The 15,092-nt window shown below is 36.7% G+C and overlaps 1 non-coding gene across 1 annotated transcript; it reads right to left on the bottom strand.

Annotated features, from left to right (window-relative positions):
* Positions 1–12,344: 12,344 nt before the first annotated feature.
* Positions 12,345–12,451, bottom strand: LOC141681643 (small nucleolar RNA R71). Its single transcript, XR_012559069.1, has one exon. It is a non-coding gene; the product is annotated as a small nucleolar RNA R71 (small nucleolar RNA).
* Positions 12,452–15,092: the final 2,641 nt, after the last annotated feature.

The following is a 15,092-nucleotide window of genomic DNA, read 5'->3' as shown; positions in this document are numbered from 1 at the left end:
AAGTTTCATTCGAGAACTCCTCAATCTTTTCACTCTAACTTTTCCTTCAGCTTGCTTCTCAATTTTCTTGATGTGCTCAATTATAATGTTTGGAGTTTCATCTTTAGAGTACATGAACTCAACCCAAGTGTATCTTGAAAAATCATCAACCATGGCAAGGGCATATTTGTTCCTTAAAATGGACAAGACATTTACTGGCCCAAACAAGTCCATGTGAATAAGTTGCAGAGATGCACTTATAGAATTCACAGATTTTGACTTGTGACTTGATCTTTTCATTTTTCCTTTCTGACAAGCTTCACAAACTTCCAGTTGAGCAAATTCCAGACTAGGCATGTCTCTCACAAGCTCCTTCTTGACTAAGGTGTTGATTGCTTTGAAATTCAAGTGAGATAGCTTCTTATGCCACAATTTGCTTTGCTCTTCTGATGCCTTGGTGTAGAAACAACATACTCCATCCTTATTTGTTGAGTCTAAGTCTGCAACAAACAAGCTTCCCTTTCTTACTCCTTTAAGAGCAATTTCACCAGTCTTTTTGCTAATAAAAGCACAATCTTCTTTGTTGAAAACAACTTGAAAACCTTTGTCTGCAAATTGACTAATACTTAGAAGATTTACTTCTAATCCAACAACTAGTGTTACATCTTCAATGACAACATTTCCAGAAACAATCTTGCCATATCCCATTGTGAATCCTTTGTTGTTGTCACCAAAGGGCCAGCCATCTCCTTAAATTGTGATAGCAGGGCCTTATCACCTGTCATATTCCTAGAACATCCACTATCAATGATCCATATGACCTTCTTTCCTTTGCCCTGCACACAATGAGGATTAAGTGTGTTTAGCTACCCAAGCTGTGTTGGGCACTTTCTTCTTATTAACTGATTTTGCAGAAGTAGAATGAGAATTTTCAGATAAAATGGAATTCATAGACTGTTGAGCATTTTCCCTTTTAGATATAGAACCAACTTTTGATTCTATGAGATCAATTCTCAATTTGTGGCAACTCTTCATCACTTTCATGTTGCAGGGAATGCAGTCAAACTTGTCACAGAATGAATAGGGATCATTAGCCTTAGCTTCATTGTACTTGCAGACTCCTTCAGGTGGATTGCTAACAATCTTTTTACAAAGGTGAGTTAGGTGATTCATTGATCCACAATTCTCACACCTCTTTCTAGGAGCATCCGCAACATAAGAAAAATTATTGCTTTTGTTTATCCCAATCTTTCCATTTTTATTCTTCTTTTTCTTTTTGACCTCTTCAGCTTTAATTTCCTTCACAGGCTCCTTAGTTCCTTGATTGGCTTTTGGTGTTTCAACAGAGATGGAAGACTGAGTTGTCTCATCATTTTTCTTTTCCTTGTCCTCATCAGCTATCTCATGTTTGATGATCAACTCTTCTTCACTGAAGTTCACTTCACATGCCTTGAACAAAGGTGATTCAACTTTCTTCAAAATAATTAGGATATTCTCAGTTTCAGTTGATTTTCCTTTGTCACTTACAGACTTCTTTTTGTTGTTCAAACCCTCATAATCAAGACCAATGGCAATGTTTGCACATGGCTTGTTCTTTTCATGATATTGGCCAATCAACTCAGAAGCATTTTTGAAGGATTTCAGCTTCACTTCATTCTTCTCCAGCCTTTCTCTCAATACTGCTTCAATTTCACTTGCACACTTTAATTTGTTCTTTAAGTATGCAATTTCTTGCTTAGCAGCATCAAGCTCAACCAGCAATAATTCATTCTCTTGTTTTTCACTCTCAAGTTTTTCATTGATCTTTTTCAATCTGCTAACTTCCTCATTTACAACAACCATGCTTGTATGAATGTGGAACATTTATGTGCTCATCTTTTCAACAGTTTTCTTATATTGACTCACATTTAAATCAATTATGGTAAGAGTTGGTACCTGTGATTTTGATGATGAAGAATCTCCTTGCTCCAAGGCCATGAGTGCATAGTTTCCAACTTCTTCATCTTCATCATTGTCTGAATCATCCCAGCTTTTACCCTCAGCAATATAAGCTTTCCCTTGTTGCTTCTTTAAAAGAGCATCATACTTTGCTTCCAATTCAATATAGGCTTTGTCTTTCTTTGCCTTCTTGGGTTTCCTATTCTCTATAGTAAAATGGCCCAACTCATCACAGTTAAAGTACCTTATGTTTGATCTATCAACAGATCCAGTTTTGTAGCCAGTTTTGCTATTAGGAGTGTACTTCCCTTTTCCTTTCCAGCTGCTGTCTTCGTTGAAGGATTGTCCTTTGCTCTTGAAAAATCTTGGTTTTTTCACTCTAATGTTAGAGAATTTTCTAGCCAAGTAAACCTTTGATTTGTCTAGCTCATCAAGCTCATCAAGAGTGTAGAAATCATCTTCTTCATCCAATTCCAGTATGACTTGCTCTTTAGTGTCATTGATTCTTTTCTCACTTGTAGAAATTTCTGGAGTTTGGGATCTTTGCTCATCATTAGAGGTCTGGCCATCATTCACAATCAGTGCACTTGAGCCATCCATTACATATCCTTGACCAGCCCTTAATGATTTCTTTTGAATCATTTCAAGTTTATAAGTTTTCAGAACCCCATAGAGTACTTCCAGTGTGATTCTACTCAAATCCCTTCCTTCTCTGATTGCAGAGATCTTTTGTTCCAAATGATCAGGGAGAGTAAGCAAGAACTTCAAATTCACTTCTTCAACATCATAAAATTTATCATGAAGTTGCAAGTCATTTATTAGCTTATTAAACCTTTCAAACACATCAGTAATACTTTCCTTTGGTTTAGCCATAAAACCCTCATACTGAGAAATCGATATCCTTCTTTGATTTGATCTAACCTCCTCAGTTCCTTCATAGAGTATCTCAATATTTTCCCAGATCTGTTTAGCAGTGTCACAGTTGACAATGTTATTATACATTATATTGTCAAGTGACTCAATTAGTATCAGTTGTAAAGCACTGTCTAGGGAAACTTTCTCTCTTTCAGGTTCAGTATACTCAGAGGGATCCTTGGGAGCATAATGAGCTGGAATAACCATGTCTCCATATGTGGTTTCCTCAACTCTAACCATAGGAGTGAAGGGCCCATTCTTGAGGATCTGAATGTAAAGGTGATTGGTCATTCTTATAAACAACAACATTTTATTTTTCCATAAAGTGTAGTTGCCCTTATCAAAGGGAGGAATCTTGATACTACTGATTTTCTGTGTATTCATTTTTCCAAGATATAATCTATTTACTTTCAGATTTTGCTCTGATACCACTTGTTAGATATGAATACAACACAGAGGGGGGGTGAATGTGTTTTGGCTTGAATGTTTACTTTTTGATCGACTTTGGGTTTAGTAGTTGGTTGTTATCAATGATTTTATAGAATAGATGTTAAACATAAATAACAATACAAATATGTAAAACAAAGATCTTCAAAACTCACTTAATTTTATATTAAAAATCAAGCAGTGTTTTGCTACAAAATCTCTAAGTTCTTGGTTTAGAACTTAGCTTCTTTCTTGAGAGAGAATACAAGGATTTCTATCTAGATTGTTACTCCTGACTAAGGACCAGTGTTAACTTTATAACTCAGTTAACTGCTGGTTTACACAGTGTGTAATAAGATATGCTATTAGCTTTTCTAAACTGTCACTTGTCATTTCTATTTATAGAAAAACAGATCTTCCATTTCTGGCTTAGCATATCTTTAGCGTCCCGTGTTCACTTTAATCTTCCTTTGTCAGTTAATCTTTACCATTAATCTTGCACATCTCTCAAGCTACTTTTTGTAGACTTTTCAATCCAGCTGTGTGAATTGTTTGTTAATTTGCAACCTTGGATATTGAACTGTTCTGCAATTCTGTACTTAGAGAAATTTCTTCACTTCGAGATCTCCAATTAAGCTGTAGAGAACTCGACATCTCGATAGGCATGTTGGCTTGTCGATATCTCTGAAACTTTATCGTTGACTTGACTTATCGACAACTCTGAGTTCTCTAGTGAATTTTGGTTTATCGACAACTCAGAGTTCTCTAATGGACTTTGGCTTATCGATAACTCAGAGTTCTCTAATGAATGTATACTTATCGATATCTCTCAGTTCTCGAATGGGTATCTAACTTATCGATATCTCCAATAGCATTTCCTGAGTTCTTGATAGACAATTCCTGAGTTCTCGATAGACAATTCCTGAATTCTCGATAGGTCTTTCTGAGTTCTCGAATGACTTCTCTATAACACTAATTCTGTGACTTGTAGAGATCTTGACTTAGAATGTTTTTCACCAAACAGAATTATTCAACTCCAAGCTTCTTCATAATTCTTCTAAGGCATGACCTTCTTGATCTTCTTTCAGATAGAATTCTTAGGCTTGACACTGTTTAGAGAAAAATGCTCCAGTCTGCTCCATTTATATTTTACAGACATTAAGTGTTACAAGTATAAATTACAGATTAAGGATACAATACAACTAATCTTAGGGTTGGCCCCAAGCTTAATTGCTAATGACATTGTCAGCATCAGTAATCTTTGACATCAGATCATTGAAGATTAATGACATTATTAGCTCCAGTAATCTTTGACATCATCTATTATATATTACATAGGTGACAAAGGAAAAGCAAAGAAAACTGAAAATGCTTTTACCTTCATGAAAGAGGTTAATGCACCTATATTCAAAGCATGTGATGTCAACTTCAGTGAAGAAGAATTGATTATCAAGCAAGAAATTGCTGATGAGGATAAAGAGAAGAAAACTGAAAAATCAACTCAGTCTTCCAATACTGAAGAGAAGCTCATGGACAAACAAAGTCCCAAGACACCTATTAAAGAAACTAAAACTGAAGATGCAAGAAAGAAAAAGAAAAATAGAAATGGAAAAATATGGATAAACAAAAGCAATATTTTTACTTATGTTGCAGATGCTCCTAGAAAGAAGTGTGAAAAATATGGCTCTGTAAATCATCTAACTCACCTTTGTAAAAAGGTTGTTAGCAAGCCAACTGAAGGAGCATGCAAATACAATGAAGCAGATTCAACTGATCCCTACTCATTCTGTGACAAGTTTGACTGCATCCCTTGCAACTTGAATGTGATGAAGAGTTGCCACAAACTGAGAGTAGACATTAAAGAAACAAAAACTAGGTCTACACCAGATAGGGAAAATGCACAACAATCATTGAACTCTATTTTATCTGAAACTACTCATTCTACTTCTGCTAAATTAGTTAACAAAAAGAAAGTACCCAACACTGCTTGGGTTGTTAAACACACTTAAAACTCATTGTGTGCAGGCAAAGTGAATAAAGTCATCTGGATCATAGACAGTGGATGTTCCAGGCATATGACAGGTGATAAAGCCCTGCTATCACAGTTTGAGGAGAAAGTTGGCCATTTGGTGACCTTTGGAGAGAATAGCAAAGGATTCACAATGGGATATGGCAAGATTGTTTCTAGAAATGCTTTCATTGATGATGTAGCACTGGTAGCTGGTCTTGAAGTGAATTTTCTAAGTGTTAGCCAATTTGCAGACAAAGGTTTTGAAGTTTTATTCAACAAAGAAGAATGCACTTTTATCAGCAAGAAAACTGGTGAAGTTGCTCTAAAAGGAGCAAGGAAAGGAAGCTTGTTTATTGCAGACTTGGACTCAAAAAATAAGGATGGTATCTGTTGCTTCTACACCAAGGCATCATAAGAACAAAGCAAGCCTTGGCATAAAAAGCTGTCTCACTTGAATTTCAAGGCAATTAACACCTTGGTCAAAAATGAGTTAGTAAGAGACATGCCCAAACTGGAATTTGCTGAAATTGAGGTCTGTGAAGCTTGTCAGAAAGGAAAAATGAAAAGATCAAGTCACAAGTCAAAAACTGTGAATTCTATAAGTGCACCATTGCAGCTCATTCACATGGATGTCTTATCAATTTCAAGGAACAAATATGCACTTGTGATGGTGGATGATTTCTCAAGATACACTTGGGTAGAGTTTATGCACTCTAAAGATGAAACTCCACATATCATAATTGAGCATATCAAGAAGATAGAAAAACAGGCTGAAGATTATAATTGTGTGAAAAGATTGAGAAGTGACAATGGAACAAAATTCAGAAATGCAACATTGAGTGAATGCTACAAAGGCAAAAGCATTGTTCAAGAATTCTCAGCTGCTAGAACACCTCAACAAAATGAAGTGGTTGAGAAAAAGAACAGAACATTAGTTGAAGCTGCTAGGACAATGTTGCAAGATGCCAAGTTGCCAACAAGTTTCTGGAAAGAAGCTGTTAACACTGCATGTTACACTCAGAATAGATATCTCATTAACAAGTCACATGAAAAGTCACCTTACTCAATCATGTCTAAAAGAAAGCCTATTGTAAAGCATTTTCATGTGTTTGGAATCAAGTGTTAAATTTTGAAAGACAATTCTAAATTTGTGGGAAAATTTGACTCAAAGGTTTTTGAAGCAATTTTCTGGGATATTCACTGGAAAGAACGACCTACAAAGTTTATGTGATTGATCAAAAGAAGATTATGAAGAGCACATATGTGACTTTTGATGATGACAAATGTCCTGGCTTGGAATGCCTTGATGAAAATGAAGTTGAAGCCCTTGCATTTGAAAACCTCAACATTGATAGTGATTCTGATGGTGATGATGAAGTCAATGCATAACAAATGCTTAATGAAGAATCTACAGGACAAGAGAATCAAGGGAATGGAAACTCATCTTAAACACCTGATTTTGATAGCACAAACTTAGGGGGAGAAAGAGAAGAATAATCTATAAATCATACCAACAATGAAGAAAATGATGAAGGTACCAGTCAACAAACTCACACCAGGAAATGGGATTGAAGTCACAATCCTAATGCAATAATTGATGATCCTAATGTTGGTGTAAGGTCTAGGAGTGTAACTGCTAATGAGTGCCTACATGCATGCTTTTTATCTCAAGTTGAGCCTAAGAAAACTGAAGAATCTCTAATGGACCCTGATTGGATATCTGCTATGCAAGAAGAGCTCAATCAGTTTGAAAGAAACAAAGTTTGGGAGTTAGTTCCTGCACCAAAGAATAGAAGTGTAATTAGAATAAAGTGGGTGTACAGGAACAAGATGGATAAAAATGGTGTGGTTACTAGGAACAAAGCAAGGTTGGTTGCAAAAGGCTACTCACAAGAGGAAGGAATTGATTATGATGAAACTTTTGCTCCAGTTGCAAGACTTGAAGCAGTAAGAATCGTTCTAGCATTTGTTACACACTCAAATTTTAAAGTGTATCAAATGGATGTCAAGAGTGCCTTCCTGAATGGTGAGCTAGAAGAAGAAGTTTATGTGCAACAGCCACCTGGCTTTGAAGATCCAGAATTTCCAAATTTTGTGTATAAACTGCTCAAGGCTCTATATGGATTAAAGCAGGCACTTAGAGCTTGGTATGATACATTGTCAGAATTTCTGCTTAAACATGGTTTTACTAGAGGAACAATAGACAAAACTCTCTTATACAAAAAACATGATAATGACATGATTCTAGTCCAGATATATGTATATGACATTATTTTTGGATCTACTAATGAGAAGATGTGCCAAAGATTCTCTAAGCTTATGCCGAGTGAATATAAAATGAGCATGATGGGAGAATTAAGTTATTTTCTTGGACTTCAAGTTAGTCAAAGAAATGATTGAATCTTCATCATCCAAACCAAGTATGTCAAGGAATTATTAAAGAAATTTGGTATGGTTGATTGTTCACCTACTTCTACACCCATGTCTACTGCAACAAAGTTGGATGAAGACAAAAAAGGCAAGAGTGTAGATATTTCAAGCTATAGATGGATGATTGGATCATTGCTTTATTTAACAACAAATAAACCAGACATCATGTTTGCAACATGTCTATGTGTTAGATTTTAAACCAATCCAAAAGAATCACATTTGATGGCTGTAAAGAGGATTTTCAGATATCTGAAGGGAACTCCAAACTTGGGATTATGGTATCCTAAGGGAACTGGTTTTGAAGCTGTTGGTTGCAGATTTTGCTGGATGCAAGGTGGACAGAAAGAGTACTGGTGGGAGCTGTCAGTTTCTTGGACAAAGACTTGTATCCTGGCATAGCAAGAAATAACAATCTGTGTCAACTTCCACAACTAAAGCTGAATACATAGCTGCTGGAAGTTGTCGTGCTCAAGTGCTTTGGATTAGAAATCAGCTAATGGATTATGTCCTAGTGTTACACAAAATTCCTATTATGTGTGACAACACTAGTGCTATATATATAGTAGCTAATCCAGTTAACCATTCTAGAACAAAGCAAATTGATATAAGATACCATTTTATTAGAGAACATACTATAAATGGTACCATTGAGCTCATTTTTGTTCCAACAGAAAAATAATTAGCTGACATTTTTACTAAATCTTTGGATGAAGCAACTTTCACTAGACTTGTAGGTGAAATTGGAATGCTTAATTCTTCATCCTAAGGAAAGAACTCAGCTAATGTTTTGCAGCAGATTAATTTCCAGTAAATCAAAATTAAATTGATATTAATTGGAAATTAACTGAAATATGAACTATAAATATTTCAGAAATCTCTGCATATTTATTTTTCAAAATTCTAAATTCAACTTGGAATTTTTCAAATTCTAAGTAAACTGCCAAATTATTAATTTACATCCTTAATATGTAAAATTAACACAAGGCAGAATTACAACAATCAAAAGTATATAGAGAATTGAGTTCTCGATAAGTCTAAGTGACTTCTCGACAAGTCATTTTGAGACTTCTCGAGTGAGTTCTCGACAAGTCAATTTACTGACTTCTCGAGTGACTTCTCGATAGGCTTAAAAATGACTTATCGATAAGTCCTTGTAGAGTTCTCTAGTAGTGTTAATTCACAGAGTTCTCTACAAGTATAATTTTTGACTTATCAATAACTCAGAACTGAAATAATTTAATTTAATAAATTATTTTGGTAAAATACTTTTGGAAAATTTATTCTAATTTTATTTTGAATTTATTCAAATAAAAGTTGGAATTAATTCAGTCTATTTTTGGACAAACTAGGTATTTATTTTTCATCTCGATAAGTCAATTTTTAGTTCTCTAATAAGAGTAATTTAAAATGACTTCTCGATATGTATTTCAATTCTTAAAAATGACTTCTCGATAGGCAAATTTCAACTGTCTATTTTTGAGTTCTCGACAAGTCATTTGCTTTTACTATAAATACCCAGACTTCTCGATACATACATTTACTTACAACTTTTGAGATCTTAAGTGACCGAGCTTTCAATCCAAAACCGATTTCTCTCTAGTTTTTCCTTCTTTCTCACAAATTTCTTTTACCCACTAAACTTCATACTCATATCAATGGCAGCCAACAATCTTGTAACCTTTCTTCCCAATAAAACCAACTTTCTTGCATTTCTGGATGCAGATCAAGCACCTGAAGTTTTTTAGTGCTTTGTTAAGTTTCTTTCTGAGACCTACTTTGTAGGTGCTCTAACTACTAATCCCGTGTTGTATTTAGATGTGTTAAGTGATTTCTGAAACATAACAACAACTAGGACAGTTGTGCATGAGAATCAAGCTGCAACTATAGTGATAAACTGCATAATTAAAAGATAGCAAGTGGAGATTCTTGAGGATGATGTCAAGAAGGCTTTGGGCATTCCTACTGACAATATGGTGGAGTCTCCAACTCAGGATGAGCTGCATGAGTTCATGGACTTCATAAATTATTCTGAGAGGATTAATCTGGCCAGCATGAACAAGAAATATCTGAGGAAGGAATGGTCATTCCTATTTGACTCTGTGATAAGGGCATCTACTTGCACAAATTCAGGATTTGACAACATATCCAATGTTCTCCAGAAGCTGGTCTACTCTATGGCTCACAATAAACAGTTAAATGTATGATACTACATTTTGGAGGAGCTGAGCACCATGTTGACAATGCCATTGGAATAAAGAGGTAAAGAGATCTTTCTGCCTAGATTTATTACGTCAGCTTTAAATTATAAAGTAAATGACATACATATGCTAGAAGGTGTAAACAGGACACTAATTGGCAATTGTAAGCAAGTATCCAAAATTCTATTTGGATCACTTCTTACTAAGAATAAGGTTCCAGTAAGTCTTAAGTTAACACCTTTCATGATTGAAAGATTTAAGACTTATCCTTATTCTATGCAGACATGAGAAGTATTGGTAATCAATCTAGCAGAACTATGATCCCTGAACCTGTGGAAGTACAAACACAGGAACACCCATATAGATCTTCCCAAGCTGCAACCATTCCTTCAAAACCTTTAGAAGCAAGGCAACCAACCACCTCATCTTCTCAAAAGGATGAGGTCGATAAGTGGCATTTATACCACTTAGAGCGTCTCATAACGGCTTGAATTGGTGTCTTGAACTCGAGTATTTTGTGTATTTGACGCGTTTTCGAGTGTTTTTGCATTTCGGGGTATAACATGCTTAGATATGTGGATTTCATCAAAATAAGCTTAAGGAAGTGCTTGAAATCAGTCCTGGGTTGATATGCGAAGAATTCAACAAAAAAAGAAGCAAAAATATGAATTTTCCAGAAGTGATGCAGGCGCCCGCCTGATGGGAGCAGGCGACCGCCTAGTAGCAGGCGCCCGCCTGGAAGAAGGAGGCGGCCGCTTGGGTGCGGATTTTCAGAATCTGGATTTTATAATTCTATTACAATTAGACTTCTATGAGAGCTGGTTCTTTTGAGTTATTATATAAACCTTTTGGGAAGACGTTTTCTTCATAGAAGATAACCGGAGCGAAGGCAAGAAGATCGAGAAGACCGTTTTAGCATGCAACAACGAAGAAGAGGAAGCATACATTTATCTTGTGATTTTTTTAATTCGTTGTAACAGTGGATGCTAGTTTTCTTTATGCTTTGAACCTTAATACTCTTGTGACGTACTTCATTATTTATTAAGTATTTTTATTAGTTTATATCGTTGTGTTATTATCATGCTTTCATATGAACCCGTGGTGATGATGAGTTCTATTATGGCCTAATCGTGTTCATGGGATCATAGCAGATTTACTATGGATTTCTTTAATTAATTGTTTAATACCTTGGTATGTGGTGATTGTATGATATCTAGCATATATTGTGCTTATTCGTCTTATGTGCGTCGCGAACATGTAATATAGCCCGTTAATCTCTTATGAAGCGACAGTGAATCTTGAGATTTAGAACTTGCCATGCTAGCATAGGATCGTGTATTGTATGCATGATTAGTGGGTAACTCTAACCGTTTTACTTGCCCTGTGTAATCATAATGAATAACTTGCACTTAAATCGTTATGTTGTCAAATTCTGTAGACATATAGGGTCTTAACATAATTGATGCCTATTCAACTTCTATCTTAATTGTGGATGCTTGGTAGAATGATATTCGTGCAACGAAAGTTGGTGTTTATCAGTTTCGTGTTGTTCGATTAATATCATCACCATTACATGCTAAGGGTAATAACAATAACTATTGAATGAAGTAGTAATGAAGTTATGATCTCTTGTGTGTTTAATATTGTTAATTTAAGTGTTTAATTCTCGTAGTTTTTATTAGTTAATCAACCTTAATTGTTATTGTCTTGACATTGAAGAATAATCATACATTGGTGAGTAAGTGTTAATTAGATATAATTTATCAGAGTCTCTGTGGGAACGAACTAGAAATCATTCTATATTACTTGCAAATGCGTAACTTGCGTGATTTAATTAGCGCATGCTTTGTGCCTAACAAGATTTTGGCGCCGTTGCCGGGGACTCGTTCTTAATTTGTTTAGTTTATGTACTTGCCATCAGCGGTCATTAGGATTCATTAATTAAGACTTGTTACTTACTGCTTCCGGTTATGTTTCAGGTACTCTAGCGAGCGTTTATGCAAACATGTTCTCGCACTCGCAAGAGGAATCTGGATAAAGCTGAACCTGAAACAATGGGTGATCATATAGTTCAAGCTGATCCAGCTCTTATGGACTTTTCTCGGCCAAAAATTGATGACATTCAGTCAAGCATCATTCATCCGACTATTAAGGCCAATACTTTTGAAATCAAGCTGGGCACTATTCAGATGGTGCAGAATTCTGTTTCTTTCGGAGGTGCTGTGATTGAAGATCCCAACATGCATATCAGGAATTTTGTCGAGATCTGTAGTACTTTCAAATATAATGGTGTTACTGATGAGGCTATAAAGCTGAGGCTTTTCCCATTCTCTCTGAGGGACAAGGCTAAGGTTTGGTTACATTCTTTACCAGCTGGGTCCATCACTACTTGGGAAGATCTTGCATAAAAGTTTCTGGTGAAATTTTATCCAATTGCTAAGACTGCAACTATGAGGAGTGCTCTTACTCAGTTTGCGCAGCAACAAGGAGAATCTATGTGCGAAGCTTGGGAGTGCTACAAGGAGATGTTGAGAAAGTATCCACATCATGGTATGCCTGACTAGATGGTGATCACTGGTTTCTACAATGGTTTGGGGCCCAATCTTGGCCCATGCTCGATGCAGCTTCTGGAGGCGCCTTATGGGCCAAAAGCTATACTAAGGCCTATAATCTCATTGAAACTATGGATGTAAACGAGTATCAAAACCCAACTCAAAGGATGATGCCTGGAAAGGTAGCAGGTATTCTGGAAGTTGATGCAGCTACAGCTATTGCAGCGCAGCTTCAGGCACTGTCTATGAAGGTTGATTCTTTAGCCAACTATGGAGTAAATCAAATAGCTAGTGTCTGTGAGCTTTATGTAGGCTCTCATGCTACAGATCAGTGTTCTCTTGTTAATGAATCTGTTCAGTATATGAACAATTTTCAGCGACCGCAGCAGCCTGTGCCCGCTACTTATCATCCTAATAACAGAAATCATCCCAATTTCAGCTGGAGCAATAATCATAATGATGTTCAGCAACCATATCATCAAGCTGCAAGTAAACAGTTTAATCCACCTGGATTCCAGCAACCTCAGCAATTTGCTCAAAGGCAATCATATCCTCAACAAGGAGGTGCTGCTCCACCCTCTAGTGCTGATTTTGAGGAGTTAAAGCTGTTGTGTAAAAGTCAGACTGTTTCTATCAAGACCTTGGAAAATCAAATTGGACAAATAGCTAATGCCTTGCTCAATCGTCAACCTGGCACACTTCCCAGCGATATTGAAGTTCAGGCAGGAAGGAAGCTAAAGAGCAAGTCAAAGCGGTCACCTTAAGGTCTGGAAAGGTTGCTGATGCTAAAAAAGTAAAAGATGGAGAATTTGAAGTTGTGGATGAAGAAGAAAAGCAAAAGGAGAAAGAGGGGAAACCAAGGAAGACTACTGTTGAACACACTATGCCTGAGAGTAATACAGGGGAGAAACAGCTCTATCCTCCACCGCCTTTTCCTAAGCGATTGCAGAAATAAAAGCTGGACAAGCAATTTGGTAAGTTTCTGGAGGTGTTCAAGAAACTTCACATTAACATACCTTTCGATGAGGCTCTGGAGAAAATACCTAGTTATGCGAAATTTATGAAAGGTATTCTTTCAAGAAAGGTGAAACTGGATGATCTTGATACTATTGCTCTAATGGAAGAGTGCAGTGCCGTGCTGCAACAAAAGTTACCTCCAAAGCTTAAGGATCCAGGTAGCTTCACCATTCCTTGCACTATTGGCAAGTTATCATTGGGCAAGTGCCTTTGCGATTTGGGAGCAAGCATCAATCTGATACCGTTGTCTATCTTCAAAAAGCTGAATTTGCCTGATCTGAAGCCCACTTACATGTCTCTATAATTGGTTGATCGTTCGATTACATACCTACGACGCATAGTGGAGGACGTGCTAGTAAAGGTGGACAAGTTCATCTTTCCTGCAGATTTTTTTATTCTGGATTTCGAGGAAGATAAGAAGATTCCCATATTCTTGGGAAGACCTTTATTGGCTACAGGCCACACCTTGATAGATGTGCAAAAAGGTGAACTCACTATGAGGGTGCAAGATCAAGATGTGACATTCAATGTGTTCAATGTGATGAAATTCCCTACGGAAGATGAGGAGTTCTTCAAGGTGGATTTGGCTGATTCTGCAGTTATTTTAGAACTTGATCATGTGCTAAGGTCTGATGTCTTAGAAAAAGCCTTATTGGGGGATTTTGACAGTGAAGATGACAAAGGCAATGAGCAGTTACAATATCTGAATGCTTCTCCTTGGAAACGAAAGCTAGACATGCCATTTGAATCTCTGAGAAATACTAATCTCAAGAATGTTGAGGGAAAGCTCAAACCATCTATTGAGGAAGCACCTACTTTGGAGCTTAAACCATTGCCTGAACACTTGATGTATGCTTTTTAGGTGATGCATCTACTTTGCCTATTATTATTGTATCTGACCTTTCAGGTAGTGTGAGGACAAGCTCTTGAGGATTCTAAGAGAATTCAAATCGGCCATCAGATGGACTATAGCAGATATAAAAGGGATCAGCCTTTCATACTGCATGCATAAAATTCTGCTAGAGGAAGGTAGCAAGCCGACTGTTGAGCAACAGTGAAGGCTTAATCCTATCATAAAAGAAGTGGTGAAGAAAGAAATTCTAAAATGGCTGGATGCAGGAATCATATATCCTATTTCTGACGGTTCTTGGGTGAGCCCCGTGCAATGTGTACCTAAGAAATGAGGTATTACTGTGGTAGAAAATGAGAAGAACGAGCTCATCCCCACTCGAACAGTCACAGGATGGAGGGTATGCATGGACTACAGAAAGTTGAATAAATCCACGAGGAAGGATCACTTCCCTCTTCCATTCATTGATTAGATGCTTGCCAGGTTGGCTGGTCATGAGTATTATTGTCTTCTAGATGGCTATTCGGCTATAATCAAATTTGCATTGCACCAGAAGATCCAGAGAAGACTACTTTCACTTGTCTATTTGGCAAGTTTGCTTTTTGCAGAGTTTCTTTTGGCTTGTGTGGTGCACCTGCCACTTTTCAGAGATGCATGATGGCCATATTCTCTGATATGATTGGAAATAATGTCGAAGTGTTCATGGACGATTTCTCTGTTTTTGGACATTCGTATGATGAATGCTTGAATAATCTACGTTTGGTGCTTAAAAGGTG

The sequence above is a fragment of the Apium graveolens genome, chromosome 8 (assembly GCF_009905375.1).
Source record: "Apium graveolens cultivar Ventura chromosome 8, ASM990537v1, whole genome shotgun sequence".
NCBI lineage: Eukaryota > Viridiplantae > Streptophyta > Magnoliopsida > Apiales > Apiaceae > Apium > Apium graveolens.
The sequence above is the reverse complement of the archived record's forward strand: the minus strand, read 5'-3'. Positions and strand labels throughout refer to the sequence as shown.